The sequence below is a fragment of the Meles meles genome, chromosome 16, assembly GCF_922984935.1.
Source record: "Meles meles chromosome 16, mMelMel3.1 paternal haplotype, whole genome shotgun sequence".
NCBI lineage: Eukaryota > Metazoa > Chordata > Mammalia > Carnivora > Mustelidae > Meles > Meles meles.
Genome location: NC_060081.1, coordinates 11106338 through 11122895, shown reverse-complemented (window position 1 = coordinate 11122895; position 16558 = coordinate 11106338). Strand labels below are relative to the sequence as shown.

The window sequence follows — 16558 nt, the reverse complement described above, 5'->3', positions numbered from 1 at the left end:
TGAAATGCTGATTAAATGTATACTTTTTCAATTTAACAGATGTTAAAATGCCAATTTCCAAGTAATTTAATTGAGGTCATATATATTTCAAGCAGCAACTAAATGGAATATTTTCTAAGATTTCAAAATTATTTAAGCACTGTACCCTTTTTTAGCTGATAATATAAAGGAGAGCCTGACTTCCCGAGTCATAGAAACTGAATGTGCCTTAAGATTGTGTAAAATATGAAACTTTCTGAATACTCCAGAAGTTTAAGCTATCATAGCTGAGCACTAGCCCATGATTTTTTTTTCATATTCTGGACATATACGTGATATCATCTAAGGATACTATCATATTTTAAAAGGAACAAAAAGAAAAAGATATAATTGTTTTATGTTGTTAACAGTAAATATAAACAAACCAAAGCAATAACAGAAATTTGCCAAGCTGTCTCATTTCTTTTTTTTTCATTTTATTTATTTTTTTCAGCGTAACAGTATTCATTGTTTTTGCACAACACCCAGTGCTCCATGCAAAACGTGCCCTCCCTATTACCCACCACCTGTTCCCCCAACCTCCCACCCCTGACCCTTCAAAACCCTCAGGTTGTTTTTCAGAGTCCATAGTCTCTTATGGTTCGCCTCCCCTCCCCAATGTCCATAGCCCCCTCCCCCTCTCCCAGTCCCACCTCCCCCCAGCAAACCCCAGTTTGTTTTGTGAGATTAAGAGTCATTTATGGTTTGTCTCCCTCCCAATCCCATCTTGTTTCATTTATTCTTCTCCTATCCCCCTAACCCCCCATGTTGCTTCTCCATGTCCTCATATCAGGGAGATCATATGATAGTTGTCTTTCTCCGATTGACTTATTTCACTAAGCATGATACGCTCTAGTTCCATCCACGTCGTCGCAAATGGCAAGATTTCATTTCTTTTGATGGCTGCATAGTATTCCATTGTGTATATATATACCACATCTTCTTTATCCATTCATCTGTGGATGGACATCTAGGTTCTTTCCATAGTTTGGCTATTGTAGACATTGCTGCTATAAACATTCGAGTACACGTGCCCCTCGGATCACTATGTTTGTATCTCTAGGGTAAATACACAGTAGTGCAATTGCTGGGTCATAGGGTAGTTCTATTTTCAACATTTTGAGGAACCTCCATGCTGTTTTCCAGAGTGGTTGCACCAGCTTGCATTCCCACCAACAGTGGAGGAGGGTTCCCCTTTCTCCACATCCTCGCCAGCATCTGTCATTTCCTGACTTGTTAATTTTAGCCATTCTGACTGGTGTGAGGTGATATCTCATCGTGGTTTTGATTTGTATTTCCCTGATGCCGAGTGACGTGGAGCACTTTTTCATGTGTCTGTTGGCCATCTGGATGTCTTCTTTGCAGGAATGTCTGTTCATGTCCTCTGCCCATTTCTTGATTGGATTGTTTGTTCTTTGGGTGTTGAGTTTGCTAAGTTCCTTATAGATTTTGGATACTAGCCCTTTATCTGATATGTCGTTTGCAAATATCTTCTCCCATTCTGTCAGTTGTCTTTTGGTTTTGTTAACTGTTTCCTTTGCTGTGCAAAAGCTTTTGATCTTGATGAAGTCCCAATAGTTCATTTTTGCCCTTGCTTCCCTTGTCTTTGCCGATGTTCCTAGGAAGATGTTGCTGCGGCTGAGGTCGAAGAGGTTGCTGCCTGCATTCTCCTCAAGGATTTTGATGGATTCCTTTCTCACATTGAGGTCCTTCATCCATTTGGAGTCTATTTTCGTGTGTGGTGTAAGGAAGTGGTCCAATTTCATTTTTCTGCATGTGGCTGTCCAATTTTCCCAGCACCATTTATTGAAGAGGCTGTCTTTTTTCCATTGGACATTCTTTCCTGCTTTGTCGAAGATTAGTTGACCATAGAGTTGAGGGTCGATTTCTGGGCTCTCTATTCTGTTCCACTGATCTATGTGTCTGTTTTTGTGCCAGTACCATGTTGTCTTGATGATGAACTGTCTCATTTCTAAAACAGCTTCATGTGTTTGACACTGTTGAGTTCTTTGATTTAAAAATAAAGCAAGCCTCGCAAACCTACCACAAGCTGCTCTGGGCCAAAGAGTGTGGTGTCTATACAGCTGAGTCAGTGGCCTCTCTGCTGGTTCACTCCATCCCACATTCCAATGACTTCAGGCCTCCCTACAGCATTTCCAATATGAAGAAGTCACTTTGGGTGGAGGGACGTGTCCCTAACAAAATAAAGAACGTGACCCCTGAGGCCATTTCTCTAAACTATAGCTAAAACTGGACAAATAAGAGTTCTTCCCTCATTAGACGATGGCAAAGTTTTGTTTGTTTTTAGTTTCTGATTCTTTAAACTGTGCATGGGAGCTCAAGCTACTGAAAATCTGTGAAGGAAAGGATTTTTCAGGTTTATGTGGGGAATCTAAGTCTTTACATAAGTAATTAAAAAATACACAAGCCTTTTCTCTGTAGAGCAAAACTGCACTGCCAGTTTGCTAAGTGGCTTCAGATCCATGCGGGGCCTGTCACTAGGTTGCTACTTGGGCTCCTAAGAATGGAGGTGAGGCCTCTGTTCAAGGTATGTCGTTGGTGTCTTCAGGGCCCTGGGAGGCCTCTGTGTGGGCTCTGCAGAGCTGTGTGTGGGTATTCAGATCGGTTTCTGAGGTGTGTCTGAGAGAAGTCTGTGTGGATCTCTGTCACAGGTCTCTGTGAAGTCTCTTTGTGTTGGCCACTGTGAGTTTCTGCATAAGGTATGTGTGGGAGGGCTTTGAGGATCATCCCTGGACATGGTGTTTATGAGGGCTCTTGATGTTGGCGCCTGTCAGAGGTCTCTGTGTAGGATCTGTGTGGGCTTTGTGTGGGTCTTTGTGGGAGGTTTCAGTGTGAGTCTCTGTTTGAGTCTCTGTGGGAGGTCTTGGTGTGGGTCTCTGTCAGAGGTCTCTGCACAAGTTCTCTTGGCATGGGGCATTCCCTTTCTCGCCCTCTTGTACCATCTGGCAGGAGAACGGCAAGGGGACTTGCTCCTTCCTGTTTCTGGCTGTTCCACCAGCCTCCTCTCTGGGGCACTTCTACCAGCAGGAGCGTGGTGTGCACATCCGACTCCTCAACTCCCAGAACTGATGCCACTGGGAGGACCTAGCAGCAGCCAGGTTCAGGACTCTGCTCTGGGCCACCCTCTCCTGAGCTTCCAAGGGTCTGGGGCGCTGTCTGTCCTTGTACCACGTCCCCCGGGTCCTGACTCCACTGTCACTGCTGGCCCACCCTGGGGACTTAGAGGCAGGACCTGGCTCCAGGGAGAAGCTGCGACAGAGCAGGACTGCACCCACTTTGTCCCCTACCCCTGATACATCCCCACATGGGGTATCCTGACAGCATGAGGGTGGGGCCATGTCTGCTGCCATCTGGATGGGGGATCCCTCCTGGAGTGGGACTCTCCACAATGTGAGTGATGTATGGGGAGCTCTGGAGGACGATGTTGTGCTGGGAGCGGGGCACTCAGGAGGAGGCCCTCCTGGACTGCACCCTCATTCTGAACACGTCCCTTCCAGCCGGGGGTAGGAAAAGCCCCATCCTGTCCTCCTACCCTTCTGGGCTCTGGGGTAACCATGAGCAGGTGCCAGGCCAGGCCCTTGGCCTCTGAGTCCCCACCAGACCCCTGGGAGCCATCCTTGGGCCACACGTGTAAGTAAAGGTCACAGACCACAAGTCCATCCCGGGACCCACAGTCCCACAAGCTTATCAAATTGTGCAGAAGTTAACTTCTCTGCCTGAAGGCCTTGCTGCCTCTGGGAACCTGGCCCTCCATGTGGGAGCTCAGGTGGCTTCTGTAAAACCCCCACCCCACCCCCTCCACCATCCCACCCCTGGACTTGGAAGCTGGAGTGTTGTGGAAACCCTGTGGGGACAGTCCCAGGGCCTCTAACTTCTCCCCTCTGGGCCCATAGTTGGCAGTGGGACACCAAGGGTCCTCAGTCGTCACACCAGGCATGGGCTTACCCTAACACTTGACCTCCTTTCTGGCCTCCCACCCTAAGCGCCGGGTCCCCCTGCCTACAGCCACAACCCTTCCATCCCCCAGAAGGGGAAGGGGGGGGTGCTGGTTAGCAGGCCCCTTCAGTGTACCTGGGGCTGTGCAGGCTGGTGCCTGGGGGGTCTCTGTGGCACCCCACACACCCTCAGCTCCAGGAGTGAGCTTGTCCCTTGCTGTTCCGAGTGTAAGAGTGGCTGCGTGGAGCTAAAATGGGATTCTCTGGGAAGAGAAGACTCCTGGGGTGGCCGTCCTCTTCTCCCCACAGGAGACAGGGGTGGGGGCAGGACTTCTCACCTCTGCCCTCAGGGCCAGCCTTGTGTCTCCCAACTGTGGGCCCCACTCCGATCTAGGACTCTGTCTTCCTGGAGCCTGAGCAGGATTTCTGCCTCAGCAGACCCTCCCTACAGCTACAAAAATTTCAGGTGGAGGGAAAGCAGGAGAGGATGGGCAGAGCGAGGTCCCATTCTGGGTCTTGTTCACTTTGTCGTGGAAATGGAAGTTGTGTGAGGAAGGGGGTGGAGGTGGACTCCGAGGTCACTGGCCCTCCAAGGCCCCATTCCTTCTGGGGAAGCCAAAGCAGGCACTCGGGGAGAGAAAACCCTGATCCTCCCCACCCCACCCCCCAAGCAGGGTACACACAAAATCCAGCACCACTTATGAGAAAAAAACCAAACATATATTTTTGGGAAACAATAAAAATTGTGGCATGGGGAAGGCATTAGCACACAGAAGATGTGTTAATGTGAGAAAAAATGGGCTTTCTTTGCATATACTCGATTTTTTCTTGAAGGAAGTCTTTCTGACCAGCAAAAATGTGTGAAGCGTTCTCTGCCTGATAAGTTGAGACATATTTTGGAAGACTGCATGTAGGATAATGATGAGGTCGACCTGAGATACCTGCCACCATCGGCTGGTTCTGGTTGTGTCTGCCTGGGGGCCCCAGGTCCCTGGGGAGGCTTTCCCATTCACCATTCCTGTCTCTGGTCAGCTGGCTCTTGCTAGGGCAGCTATGACCTTTGGGGGTACCTTGCTGATTGGAGGCTATCCCTCCAATCACTCTCTTCTGGTCTGTGGAGGCGAAAGCCCTGTGGGGGCAAGAATGCCTGTGTACTGAGGCCTGCAATTCCTTGTGCTGATATATCTCTGAGGACCGAATTCCTTGGTGGAGTCCCAATTTTTCCACCAGCATTTGTCCCACAGCTGTCACAATCGTCTGAGTTTTGGCAGCCCTGTTGTCCATAACTGATCTGCTTCTGACTGGCACCCAGCTCTGGGCAGGAGCCGGTGCAGGCTTGCCTTTTTGAAGGGGGCCTTCCAGTCCTTTGGTTTTTTTATTGGGATTAAGGCACTGCAGAAAATTTTTCATCCTTTGTCTCAAGTGGCTTTCTGGAAAAACATGTCCCTTTTCTGGTGGCATGAGCCAGAGGTGTTTGCTCCCAAGGATCTCTCCTGATCCTCGGACCTGGGGAGGGTGGCCTATCTCACTAGCTTGGGAAGCCCTGATTTCCAACGGTTCTGCACACCTGTCTTCATTCTCTTCTGGTTTGGGTATCTTCTGGTCCTTTCCCTCATCAGTGTTCTCATTGTTGCTCTGGCTGTCACTTGGTTCCTCAACCTTTGGTCCACAGGGCTCTTGCTGACCCTCATTGCTCAATCCACTTGAGCTAACGTTATGTGACACCGGGGAAGCTGGTGTCTCTCCATTGGCACACTCAGTTTGGGAACAGGATGGTGACTCTTGAGTGGTCAAGCTGTCTGCAACAAGGACAGCATTAGTGTGAGAGTCTGGCAGGAGCACACTGGTGCCACTGTCTTCAACAAGCACAAAAGTGGCAAAGTCTGAAAGGAGGATATCACTGGGAGAATCTTGAGGAAGCACACCAGTGGTATGGTCTTTAGGCCGATTCTCTGACTCTATCTTCTCTTGGAGCTCAACCTTACTAACCTTTGTTTTAAGGCTTACCTCCTCTGGATCTTGAGCAACCAACACTGTAGATGGTGAGGGGCTTTTCCTAGCACCTGGATATCCTGATCTCTTCAGATCCACATAAATGGCTAGTTTGTTGGCCAGCCCACTGGGTCTTAAGACAACTTTCCAATCAGGGGCCTTCTTGGCCTCCATCACCTCTATGGCCCCCTCAGACCTTGGAGTTTGGGACCTGAGCTTCATCCTCAGTGTTGCTACCATGTCTGGTGAGGCCTGACCCCCTCTCCCCTCTTTTAGCTCATTCCTGGCCATTGCTAAACTTGGACTTGGTTCCAGGTTGTCTTTCTTGGCCCCCATAACAGTCTTGCTATACAGAGTTCTGTTTCGGAGGCTGAGAATGGAGGCCTGAGAAGGTGATCTGCCCTCCTGTCTTAATAAAGACGTCTCTGAGGACTGATGGCCATCACCAGGTGAAGTCCCTCCCAGGGCCTGCTGGATTTGCTCGCATATGGGTAAGGTAACAGGCAGGGAACTCCCTGAAGTGGTATCAGACTTTTCAGTTATACCCTTCTCTCCTGGATGGGGCTGAGGTGGTTTCCCCAAGAACTTTGAAAATTGGGCTTTTGAGGGGGCCCCAGGTACAAAGGTGGCTGAGCACGGAAAGGGGGACTGGGGAAAGGACAAGTGTTGAGCTTCACGTAGTTTGAGATCTGTGGGCTCAACAGTTTGGAGAGGTAGGTCCCACTTACGCCTCACTTGAAAACTTATGATGTGTGTTTCCAGCTTCGGCTGAATGTTAGGACAAAGGAAGGACAGCTCATGGGAGGTGTTTACACAGGGCTTCCGATCCTTAAAGGGTGCTAGATTTCTGAGAGCCTTGTGGGGTTGGGACTTGGGAAAAGCATGGCTGGCCACAAACCAGGATCAACACACAGTCACAAGGATCAGACCTTTACTGATCTGTCCCAATTTCCTGTGCAAATGAACCTTTAAAGTTTTTTCTAGATGTTTCTTATCTGGGCCCCTGGCTAAGTATTTTTCTGGATCACCCTCCAAGGCCCTTATCAAGGGTCTTCCAAACTCCTCAGAGTTGGTTCCCAGAACCTTCACTGGGAACCTAGCTGAGATCCTGGAGAGACCTGTTGGTGTCCTCTTCAGACACTGCCGTAGACACTTACCAAAGTTCTTCTCTAGTTGGAATCTTGCTTGATACTTCCTGTGGTATCTGGACCTGGTCCTCCATGTAGCCTGGCTGCTTTTGTCTTTAAACACAAAGGGCCTTGAGAGACCCTGCTCTTTCTGTGTATGACTCACCCACAGGGATTCATCCTGAGGCCACCTCAGTTCCAGAGACAGCTGAATCTTGTGGGGCAAGCTGCTTTGCTGTTTGTCCCTGCTGAGCTTCCTCTGAAGCTGTGGCTTCTGGATATTCAAGATGACAAAGTCCTCTTGAATGGTGGAACCTGATCTGTGGGCCTGAGAGGCCTGGTGGTACTCCAGAAGCTTGGGAGGGACTTGGCTAAAGAATTTTGGAGATCTTTTCTCCATAGTGGGTAAAGTCTTCCCCCTTCCTTGTTGCTTTGGCAACAAGGGCCACTCCAGATGTTGCATTTTAGTTGGGATGAAGGATCGTGTCTTATTCTGGGATGCAGCACAAGATACTCCACTGCTCCTCCTCTGGGATGGGAGAGAAGGTGGTCTTATTGGGACAGATAGTGCAAGGGCGACCTGGGGCTGGGGCAAGTTTAGTGTTGAGGGTTGGGGTTGGATCCCACAGTGGAGCAATGATGGGGCATGGGAAAACTGTGAAGATATTTGATCCTGGTTTAGAACTGGCAAGCAATTAGAGGTCCCATTGAATAAAACAGAGGGAACCTGTAGTGGAGAAGAGTGAGTAGAGAACAAGGCAGTGGCCATCAGCGACTCACTGTGCAGAGAGGGGAGACTCCAGAAGAGCTGGCTGCGTTTCCATTGCAAGTGGTCTTCCAAGACCTTGGGAGATGAGAACGGCTGAGGTTGGGCCAGCGGCTATGCTTTGTTTTTCATGTTCCAGAAGGATGGCGGGGAGGTGGTGTTCTGCTCAGCATCCAGCAGTTTCCACAGAGTCCCCCAGAAACTCACGTGGTTGTCTGGGCACCACTGTTTGAAAACTGACCCAAATTTTTCTTTCTCCTTCCAACTCTTCAGTTCTACCCTTTTGCTGATTAGTAGTTCAAGGAGCTTCTGGACATCCAGATTGACAAACAAAGGGTTATGTGTCTCTATCTGCCTGTTAGTAAGGCCAGCCCAGAATGAGGCATCTGGTGGGTGGCAGGAGATGTGTTCTTGCTGGCACTTGTGCTGTAATGTGCCAGGCAAGAACAAGGACTTGGTACTTTCCCACCACCAGGAAAAGGATAAAATGGGGTAGCTGGCATAGCCAAGGCCTGAGATGTCTGGAATGAGAGAGGCCCAGTAGGAATTAACCTGGAAGAAAATTCTTTCTCACTGTGTCTGGTAGGATTTTTTTTAAGTTAGTTTGCTCTTCTTGAGGTCTTGATGGCAGGGTGGAGGCCAGAGGCCGAGGGGGCCCTGTCAGTGGAGCATGAGCATGTGATGAGGCCACGGTGGGAGCAGCGTCTTCCACAGGCTCCCTGCATGGCTGACGGGCTCCAGCTGGCGCCCCTTGGCGCACCTGCCCAGGGGCTGCTTGCCGTAAGGACTGGTGAAAGCCCCCCTGGTCAGAGACCCTTGCCAGGTGGCTGTGGGAGACTGGAGGTGTGAGCTGCCCCTGCAGCAGCCCGGGGCTGGGAGGGGACCCCATGGCCTTCCATGTCCCACACCCATGTCACAATGCTCCTGATGTCCCTCAGCCCGGGGCTTTGGTCACAATCTGTCCCACGGCTCCTCCCAGACCACCAAACAGCCCCAGAGGCCGTTTCCCACAGTGCGGGGTCCACACCATAGACTTGGGGAGGCCCATCCAGGAAAGAAGAGGGCAGATTCTTTACCTTTGCAGAAGGAAGAACAGGTCCTGAACCTCTTCCAGATCATGTAGGCAATCTCTGAAAACTGGAAACAGGAGACCAGGTCACAGTGGAAGGCGGGGCCCAGTGGTCTTAGAGGAGGCTGTGTACAATGTCCCTTTAGGGGAGACCTTTGGGGAATTGGACTCACGAGCCCCAAACAACACTGTTCAAGGCCACGTGCCCACACGGTGATTACAGGGGTCATGATGTGGATCATGTCTTTGTCTTTTCCAAAGTGCTTCCTCATTCATGACCTTGCTGGAGGAGGAAGTACCATGTGGCCTCACAGAAGAATCTGAGTGGAGTTGAACAGCTTTTCCACAGAGGGAATGGGAGGTTCTGCCCCCAGTCTAGGCCCTGGGGCCCCTGCTGGGTGACACCGGTTTCCAACCCCTCAGGGCTTTGTTCTGGGGCACAATCTGGGAAGTTTCCAGTTTCCCCTCTTCCTCCCTGGAGCCCCCCACCCAGGGCTCTGTTTCCTGAGGGATGTGTTCAGGCCCTGGTGTCCTGGAGACAGTGGGCCTGCCCCATCAGAGTTGGGGGGACAGTGTAACTGGGGCCCGCAGGGGTGTGGCAGATGCTCACCTTTCAGAGTCTGGCTTTTCTGGCTTCTGTTGCTCCTTCTCCATGGCTCCGCTTGGTACTGAGATAAGAGAACACAGGGAGGCTGTGGACTGTGATTTTCTTTAGTTTTACTCATTTCCTTTTCAAAATGGATACAAATATTTCCAGTTTTCCTTCTTTGAAGAATGTACAGAAGGATATTCTATGTGAGAAGTTTGCCACTGTTCTTCTGCTCAAGAAACACACACAATCCCAGACCTGGTGGCGCAGCTGGACTTTTTCACATAGGACCCCACTTTCCAAGGCCAGATCCCCACTCTAGCTGCTGCTTGGGACCTCCTGGACTCAGTACTGCACTCAATCAGCCCGAAGGGGGAACATTCACCTGAAACACCTGTCCTGGGACAGTGGCTCCTGACCCGGTGCCCAGGGGCCTGACCTCCGCTAGTGAGGCAGCTTTTAGATCTGGTCGTCGGCCACCAGTCACTGTGTTCAAGACACTGTCCTGGACCCCTCCACCACACCTGAACTCCAGCGAGAGATCTTCAGGGAGAAATCCTCGTGTCCCTCTAACCTCTGCTGAGTCTGGCTTGTTATGGATGGATGGTGGTCTACTCTCTCCTGAGAATACCCGTTCTATTCTTTCCCATTTCAGGAGTCTCTCCGGTGACTCAGAAAAGTGGAAAGAATAATAGAAAAGAAGATAGAATCACACTCTGCCGGGTCTGGGCCAAGGGTTCCTTACCTTCCTGCTCTTGCTCTGTTTCTTGCCTGGTGGTGAGGATGGATCAGGCTGGAAATAGGAAAGTAAGAAGACGAAGAGCCCCAGTCCACACACGAAGGCAAGGATGGCATTAACTGCCCAGATAGTGGGACTGGAGCTCAGCCAACCATCAATAAAAAAATTCCTGGGGGAAGAGATAATTATCCATCTCTTTCCTCATCAGACATTAGTGTCCAATCGCACTGCTGCCCTCAGGCAACTGAGTCCTGGGTGTGGAGGTGCAGACACAAGCCCCACGCCCACATCACAAAGGGCTCCTGAGGGAGGGTGAGGGGACAGAAGAGAAGCAGCCCCTCCCCCTACCCTGCAGCTCTATCCCTCCGCCCTCCCAGGCCTCCAAGTTCCTCCCCTCAGCAAACACCAATCTCTTCTCTGTATCTATGAATCTGAGTTTCTTTTTTTTTTCAATTCTACATACAAGTGAAAACATATGGTATTTGTCTTTCTTTTATTTTATTTAACATAGTACTCTCAAGGTTCTCCATGTTACAGTGACCATCACCATTTCATTATTTTTTATGGATGGATAGTATGGCTCTCTTTAACACGGAAGAGAGGGATCGCATCATGCGAGAAACCCATAAGGGGATAAGCGATAGATTTGGCAGGGACTTCAATCCCTGGCGAATGGAGGACTACTGCCCGAGGGAACCCCCCAACTGGGATCCAAACTCTAATGAAGGCAAGGAGAGCTTACGTTTCTACCACTAGGCTCTACTGGGAGGCCTCCATGCAGCTTCATGGAGACCCATAAATTTATCTAAAATTAGTACATTGGCTCAAGGTAAGAATCTGACTCCAGGAGCTTTCCTAGAAAGGCTTGTTGAAGCCTATAAAATGTATATCCCAATCGACCCTGAGGCCCCCGAAAATCAGAGGGCAATGAATATTGTGTTTGCCAGTCAGTCAGCCCCAGATATAAGGAGGAAACTTCAGAAAATTGAAGGATTTGAAGGGAAGAATCTGACTGAATTAATGGGAATAGCAGAAAAGGTGTTTAACAACAGGGATGCACAAGAGGATGAAAAACAGACCAAAAGATGGTTAAGGTTTTGGCATTACATGAAGTAGGGAGGAGACAAGTAGGGGATAGTAAATGGAAGGAAAAGCCGAAGCACAGAGAAGGTAGGCAGGAAGACTTAGATTCAGATCAGTGCACTAACTGTAAGGAAAAAGGATATTGGGCCAGGGAGTGCCCCAAAAGGAAACAGCAGTGCTCGCCACCAGAGACTGAAGGGGCCATGGTTCAGAGTCTTTCCCCGAACCTCGGGTAAAAATGGAAGTGGAGGGTAAATCAATTGATTTTTTGGTGGACAAGGGAGCCCAATTTTCATCATTACTTAAACCTATGGGAAAACTATCTGGAGAAGAAGTCTGGGTACAAGGAGCAAATGGCACAGAGAGACATAAATGGACAACAGAAAGAACTTTAAATTTGGCCTCAGGAGTAGTTAAACATCGATTTTTGGTCCTCCCTAATGCCCCATATAACTTGATGGGAGAGATTTCCACAAGTTATGAGCTGACATTCAGTTCTCGCAAGGAGACATGGCTGCAACCTTGAGACAACCCACTGTACAGGTGCTTATGGCAGCAGTAGATGAATACCTCCTTTAAGAGCCAGCCTCAAAACCAGAGGAGACAAAGGGGGGAGCCTTCTCCAAACCCTACAGGTCAAGATTCCCAAGGTCTGGGCAGAAGGGAAGCCCCCAGTCTTAGCCAGGGGACAACCTCCAGTGGTGGTGCAATTAAAGGCGATGCTTATGGCTGTTCACATTTGGCAGTACCCCCTCCCCCAGGGAGCAAATGAAGGGATCATAAAAGACATTAACCCCCTCGAGGAGATGAGATCCTAATTCCTTGCAAATCTCCATGGAACACACCTTTGCTGCCCTTCAAAAAGGCCGAGACTGGGGAGTACCGGCCCGTTCAGGACTTGTGGGAAGTTAATAAATGGGTTGAAGATATCCACCCAACGGTTCCTAACCCCTATACCCTACTCTCCCTCCTGGGCCCCAAAAGAACTGTGTATACCATCTTAGATATCAAGGATGCATTTTTCTGCATATCTTTAGCAAGGGAATCTCAGCCTCTTTTTGTTTCTGAGTGGTCCAACCCAAAGAAAGGGTTTTAAGGCCAACTCACCAGGACAAGACTTTCCCCAAGGATTCAAGAATTCACTCACCATTTTTGACGAGGCCCTACATGAGGATTTGTGTGAGTACAGAACCTCCAACCCAGTAGTCACTCTGTCACAGTATGTTGATGGCTTGCTAGTAGCCGCTGAGGACTATGAGTCATGTTTGTTGGTGACAAGAGCTCTCTTACAGACTCTGCAGGAAAAAGGGTATCGTGTGTCAGCAAAGAAAGCACAGCTCTGTCAGAGCCATGCCACTTATCTAGGATTTGATCTCCACGAGGAAGTGTGTTCACTGTCTGAGTCCAGGAAACAGGTGATCACCCAATACCTCCGCCCCATCACGTCCCAACAAGTGAGGGAGTTTCTTATGATGGTGGGTTACTGTAGGCTCTGGATACTGCAGTTTTCAGAGATTGCCCAACCTTTCTACCAACTGGCAAAAGGGGGGATCACTATGATAGAATGGACAGTTGAGGCTGAAGGAGCATTTTGGGAATTAGAAACAGCCTTACTGAGTGCCCCAGCATTGGTCATCACAGATGTTATCAAGCCCTTCCATGTTTATGTGGATGAGAAAGCAGGGGTTGCCAAAGGAGATTTGACTCAAACTCTGGGGCCTTGGCAGAGGCCAGCAGCATATCTTAGCAAGAAACTAGATCCAGTAGCAGCTGGGTTCCCCCCCTGCCTCCACATAATTGCATCCACGGCCCTCCTGGTCAAGGATGCAAGTAAATTGACTTTGGGTTAAAATCTCATCATAACCACCACACACACTATTGAGGGCCTTCTCCGGACTCCACCAGACTGATGGATGACGAACGCCCGAGTGATGGGGTATGAGGCCCTCCTCCTCAATGAACCAAGAGTGACCTGCTGGCCCCTAGCGGTGCTAAATCCAGCCATGCTACTGCCAGAGGAGCAAGCTGACCACCCGCATGACTGTGGGGTGGTCCTAACCTAAGTTTCAGGGATAAGGCCGGCATTCAGAGACATTCCCCTCCCAGATGCTGAGATGTCTCTGTTCACAGAGGGGAGTAGCTACATCGTCAATGGAAAGAGGTATGCAGGGGCTCTGGTAGTTTCTCCTGAGCAGAAACTAAGAACAGCAGCCCTGCCACTTGGAACTTCGGCACAAAAAGTGGAGCTGATTGCACTCACTAAGTCACTGCAGATAGCCAAAGGTAAAACCGCCAACATCTATACAGACAGCAGGTACGCGTTTGCTACTCTCCATATACATGGGGCTATTTATAAAGAAAGGGGCCTATTAACAGCGGAAGGAAAAGGAATTAAAAACAGGAGAAATATTGGCTCTCCTCCAGGCTATGTGGGACCCAAAAGAGGTGGCCGTTATGCATTCCCCGGGACATCAAAAGGGAAGTGATCTGATTTCAAAAGGAAAACACAAGATCAAGCTGCAAAGCAAGCAGCCCGATAAACAGTGCAAGAACTGGTTACACTCCCGGCTCCAGCTCTACCAGAAACACCTAACTATTCAGAAGAAGATTTAAAGTATTTACAGAAATGGGCTAAACGGGACTATGAAGGGGACTGGGTTAAGACTGAAGTAGGAAAAATAATTCTTCCTCAAAGACTAGCCAAAAAGTTAGTAGACCAGATACATCAGGGTACTCATTTGGGGATACACAAACTCAAGGAGCTTATAGGAAAGCAGTTCCATGTTTCTAAATTAGGGCATATGGTTCAGGATGTAGTTGATAGATGTGCTCAATGCCAGGTAATTAATGTGGGAAGAACGAAAATGGGAAGAGGGAAAAGAGAAAGAGGTAAGGAACCAGGAATTTATTGGGAAATAGATTTTACAGAAATGAAACCTGGAAAATATGGGCACAAGTATATGTTAGTTTTTGTAGATACCTTTTCAGGCTGGTTAGAGGTTTTTTCTGCCAAACATGATATTGCAGGAGTGGTAGCCAAAAAGCTACTAGAAGAAATAATTCCTAGGTTTGGGCTGCCTCTCGCAATCGAGTCAGACAATGGCCCTGCATTTGTGAGTTCAGTCTCACAGGCATTGGCCAAGTCCGTGGGCACTAATTGCAAACCTTATTGTGCCTACTGGCCCCAGAGTTCCGGGTGAGTAGAGAGAATGAACTGGACTCTTAAAGAGACCTTGACAAAATTAACTCTGGAGACTGGCAGTGATTTGGTGGATCTCCTTCCTTTCCCCCTCATCAGGGCATGATGTACACCGTATTTAAATAAGGTGACCTCATTTTAAATAATGTTTGGGAGACCCCCCCCACTCTGTCCTCAGCTACAAGAGGTTGCCCTAGCAGAAATGACTGATCAGTCTGTACTCCAGTCACTTCAGGCATTACAGTCTGTCTTTAAAAAAGCCCACGCAGCGGGGCACCTGGGTGCCTCGGTGGGTTAAGGCCTCTGCCTTCAGCTCAGGTCATGATCTCAGGGTCCTGGGATCAAGCCCCACATCGGGCTCTCTGCTCAGCATGGAGCCTGCTTCCCTTCCTCTCTCTCTGCCTGCCTCTCTGTCTACTTGTGATCTCTGTCTGTCAAGTAAATGAATAAAATCTTAAAAAAGAAAAAAAGGCCACACAGGGATCCGGACTGCCCACACTGGGACAGAGACAGAGGTGGAACCACATCCTTACCAACCTGGGGACTTGGTTTGGATACGTCGCTATCAAGTGGGAAACTTGAAGCCTCACTTGAAGGGACCATTTACGGTCATCCTGACCACCACCATGACATTAAAAGTAGAAGGCATTAGGGCCTGGATTCATGTGGGTCACGTCAAATGAGCTGAGGACGAGGACGCCCCCCAGAGATGGAAGCCACAGCCGACGGACCCCATTGATGGTGGACTAAAGCTAAGACTAAAAAAAACTGTGAGTTTATTGTTGCTCTTATTGTTACCTGTTTATGTAAAGTATAGGCAGGAAATTAGATGAACAGTATTAGGGAAAATGAAAAAGGTTATACAAAGCATTGAATGGCTAAATCATCAGCAGACTGTGCACTACTGTTACTTTTTGGCCCCTGCATTATAAACGCCCTAATGTCATTTGTACAAAAGAAAATTAGAGTGATAAAAATGTTAGTCTTACATGCTCAATATAACCCCCTTACAACAGGTGAACATAGAACTGGCTGAAAAGTCAAGGATTTGACTAATTTCCAAGGAAAAGGGGGTAATGTGAGGGCCTGTATGAGGGCTTGGTTAGCCAGAGGACCTTACTTGCAAACCCCAGATATAGGGGCAGGCCAGGCCAGATGGAGACATCCAATCAGTGGGGTGCACATATATTTACTGTGGTGAATTGAAATTCAATTGGTCACCCGTATTGCTGACTGAGCATGACTGTGCTGTTTTCCCTGTGTTGCAATCTCATTGTCCACCTGTGTGTGGGCCAGGCTCAACCACCCCTATAAAGGCTTGTCTGTGAGGCTGGATGGGGGAGTAGTAGTAGTCATTGGGGTAGTCATTGGGGTAGTCGTTGGAGTAGTCGTTGGTCTTGTGGGGTCATTGTCTGGGGAGTGGCATCATCCGGAGCAGCGCCATTCAGAATGGCCTCGTCTGGGGAGCAGCCTCATCAGGGTCATCGTCTTCACCTCTTTGTAAGAGATGGCCCCTACTGGTCGGTTTGGTTTTCATTGCTTGGCACGAAATAAAGCTTGCTTGACTTTCGCTTTGCATCAGTCTCATTCCTTTGATCACGGACCCTAACAATTTGTTTGTAAGAGGGATGAAAGAGAGAGAAACTGAAGCAGACTGAGCAGGGAGCCCAAGATGGGGCTGGATCCTACAACCCTGACATCATGACCTGAGCAGAAACCAAAAGTTGGACACTTAACCAATTGTGCTACTGAGGTGCCTCCCTCAGCACTCTGAATACGTCACCCTGCTCTCTTCTGGCCTGTGAAACGTGTGCTGAATAATCTGCTGGTAGCCTACTGGGTACACTTCCCTGCATGTAATAAATGGCTGTTCTGCTGCTGGTTTTTATCATTAATTTTTGACACTCAAATTATAATGTGGCTTGGTGTTGGGGTCTTTGAGGTGTTTTTTATTTGTTTGTTTGTTTGTTTTTCCATTTTATTTATTTTTTCAGCATAACAGTATTCATTCTTTTTGCAC

The 16558-nt window shown here is 48.9% G+C and overlaps 1 pseudogene; it reads right to left on the bottom strand.

Annotated features, from left to right (window-relative positions):
- Positions 1-4736: 4736 nt before the first annotated feature.
- On the bottom strand, positions 4737-10461 carry LOC123926526 (annotated as a pseudogene).
- Between the last annotated feature and the right edge of the window lie 6097 nt (positions 10462-16558).